Source organism: Podarcis tiliguerta (genome assembly GCF_965153285.1).
Source record: "Podarcis tiliguerta genome assembly, chromosome: 16".
NCBI lineage: Eukaryota > Metazoa > Chordata > Lepidosauria > Squamata > Lacertidae > Podarcis > Podarcis tiliguerta.
In genome coordinates, this window is record NC_139549.1 from 41,538,271 (window position 1) to 41,541,388 (window position 3,118).

The following is a 3,118-nucleotide window of genomic DNA, read 5'->3' on the forward strand; positions in this document are numbered from 1 at the left end:
ATCGGCAAGCCCTAGGCGCTGAGGCTTTTACCCACAGCGCCACCCGCATCCCTCTTAATAGCCCTCCTTCCAGAGTTTAACTCTGCAGTGTATGACATATATTTTGATTTTCCAAACAGGTGCTCAAGTCCTGCCAAAATTCTCCCCTATATCACCTCCTGAAAGGAGCCCACCTTCTTCTTCGGTGTTTGCAGGATGGAAAGACCCTGGCAGCATCCTTGCAGAGCAGAGGCCCTTCACACCTTGGTATGGGGAGGGTCCTGCAGCGATCGCTCACCCCTTCCGATCAAGGCAGCACCGATTCCCCCCCCCCAACCCCTTCGCTTTTTCACCCAAGACTCCCAGCCTGCTCTTGGCTTCCTTCAGCCCAACGCCTCTTTGCAAATGGATTCCCCTTTGTAGCTGAATATTTTGATTACAAATTTGCCGAAGTACCTGGCACAATAATGAGCCCATTTTGTTTGGCTAATCGCAGCTGCCTATTCCCCACAGGCAGGCCAGGAAATTCGAAGCCGGGGTCTCCTCTTCACGATCACATTAGAGTTTATTAAATTCTCATTCAAACATTAGCATTTTAGGTTCCTAATCCCATTACAGCCAATTAGCTGGCCCTCCGTATAGCGTGCCGTTGTGGGTGGGCTGGGCTTGCCAGTTATTTTGCATGTGTCTGAGAGAGAGGCTCCCGATGGGGGTTTTCAGTATTCTGTGAGTTTCCTTTAAAGCGGAATTTAAAAACCTATGAGTGGGATGAACATGCAGGCAGAAGGGTCGTTCTCTATCAGAGCCCCATCAAAGAAGCCCAGGTGTTTCTAGATGGCCAAGAGCTTCCAGGACTTCCCAACCTGAGACACTGGCAGCTGTTTGAGAAGGGGACCTCGTAGTATGCAATTGTGGACGTGTTTGGCATTTTAACACTCCAACTTCAGTTGCAAAAAGAAAACCCCAAAGCAAATGTTTCCCGATATAAATCATGCAGGGCTCAGGTTTCCACTCTCCTCTCAGCTCTGAATTTGCTGGCTGGCTGTGCTGCTTGACTCTCACTCCTGCCCTCCTTGGCCCCTCTCACAACAACAATCCTACAACACGAAAGATGTGGGATGGGTTTTACTGGGTAGGAGAGGATATATTAATTGCAATTTAGCCTTCCAGGCTCCCACGTTTGTGGGTTGAACAGAGTTTCAAAATCCCATTCTCAGCAGCAAAACTAAGAGCATAGGAATATACTTCCACGGAAGTCTAGTGTCCAGCTCAAGGGAAGATATAGTCCCACACTCTTCTGCCTTGGTCAGACCACACCTGGGATACTGTGTCCAATTCTGGGCACCACAATTTAAGAAGGATCTTGACAAGCTGGAACATGTGCAGAGGAGGACGACCGAGATGATCAAGGGTCTGGAAACCAAGCCTTACGAGGAGCGCTTGAAGGAACTGGGTATGTTTAGCCTGCGAAAGAGGAGACTGAGAGGAGATATGATTGCCATCTTCAAATATCTAAAGGGCTGTCACATGGAAGAGGGAACAAGCTTGTTTTCTCCTGCTCTGGAGGGTAAAACTTGAACCAATGGCTTCCAGTTTCAAGGAAGGAGATTCCAACTAAACATTCAGAAAAACTTTCTTGACAATAACAGCTGATCGACAGTGGAACCGTCTCCCTTGGGAGGTGGTGGACTCTCCTTCCTTGGTGTCAGGGACTGGGCAGAAGAGGACACTGAAGGGGGGGGGGTGATGTCAGGAGCTGGGCAGATGAGAAGGAGTGGAGACCACCTCCCCAGCCTGACCCTTTGATGGAGGAGGAAGAGGAAGATAGTATAGATTTACAACAGGGGTTTGCAGGAGGTCACAGCTCAGAGGCAGATGATGGGAGAGGTGGAGCAGGCAGCTGGAGCAGCAGTTGGCTGACACATTGTCACTAGAAAGCATTCCAGACCCTTCATCTCCCAGAACCCGGCAAGCCTTAAAAGTAGGAGAGCAAAGAGCTCAAAGGCAGAGGGCACAGAGGAGACAATGACCAATGAGGGAGTGCGAGAGAAGGGGGGGTGGAGATTCACTCAGGACAGCACCATTATCCAAGAGGCTCTCTCTGTAAGGTCTGAAATAAAAAAGAACTGTAAGAAACTTTGTAGGAAAATGGCTGCTTATGCATAAAGGCATGGGCGAAAGTTTCTTACAGGGTCAAGCAAGACGCCCTTGGAGCATGGACAACGCGTGAACAGTCCATGCTATTTAGTGATTGGTCCACGTAACATGGTCTGAGAGTGGCGTGACGCCCGGTTATGATACTGCACTGTCTTTGTTTGCTAGCTGATACAATGTTGTATCATTTTGCTGAACACAACAATAAATCCCTTCAAAATCCATCTTGGTGTGTGAGATCCTTTCAAGCTATCTTGGTGTGAGACTGATGCATTACAGAAGACGAGCGGGCCTCGTCAAAACTTTTCCTTGTCTTTATACTTTTCTGGCCAACCAGCCAGGAGCCACTGACAGCATCCTGACATTTGGAGGTTTCTAAGTAGAGGTTGGATGGCCTCCTGTCCTGGATGCTTTAGCTGAGATTCCTGCATTGCAGGCGGTTGGGCTAGATGACCCTTGGTGTCCCTTCCAACTCTATGAATCCATAAATTAGGCTGCAAAGCCTTGTTTTGAGCAACTCCAGCTATGAAATAAGCTGGCACCTCTTTCTTACAGGCAATAACTTGGGAAATAAGTTTATAAATATAATTGACTTACTTACAATCTTGCATTGTTTCACAGCAATAGCAGCAGTAGAATCCATGCAGGCAAAATACTTAAATTTACAATATAACTAGCTTCGGGCATGTGCCTAAAGCTGGAGCAAGCACATGTGTGTTTGCATCCAACTCTGGCCAAAGGAAGAGAGAGATGGAGGAACAGGAAGTACTACATGCTCCTTCCTCTCCAGGAGGGGAGGGGAAATGACATCACAAAGAACCCCCTCTACCAATTGTATTTCTATGGCCTGAGTATCTGCCCATCAGCAATACAGCTCTGTGGCATTGGTCCCTTCTCATGCCAACTAGCAAGAATATGTATTTGTTAGGTTTGGCTGCTGATCTCTCACAAAAGACAGGGCATGTTTGGAAAGGAGACGTTGGCA

The 3,118-nt window shown here is 48.0% G+C and overlaps 1 long non-coding RNA gene across 1 annotated transcript; it reads right to left on the reverse strand.

Annotated features, from left to right (window-relative positions):
* Nucleotides 1–525: 525 nt before the first annotated feature.
* On the reverse strand, nt 526–2,904 carry LOC310667257. Its single transcript, XR_014506235.1, has 2 exons — nt 2,731–2,904; nt 526–1,076 (listed from the first exon to the last, which is right to left on the reverse strand). It is a non-coding gene; the product is annotated as an uncharacterized lncRNA (long non-coding RNA).
* Between the last annotated feature and the right edge of the window lie 214 nt (nt 2,905–3,118).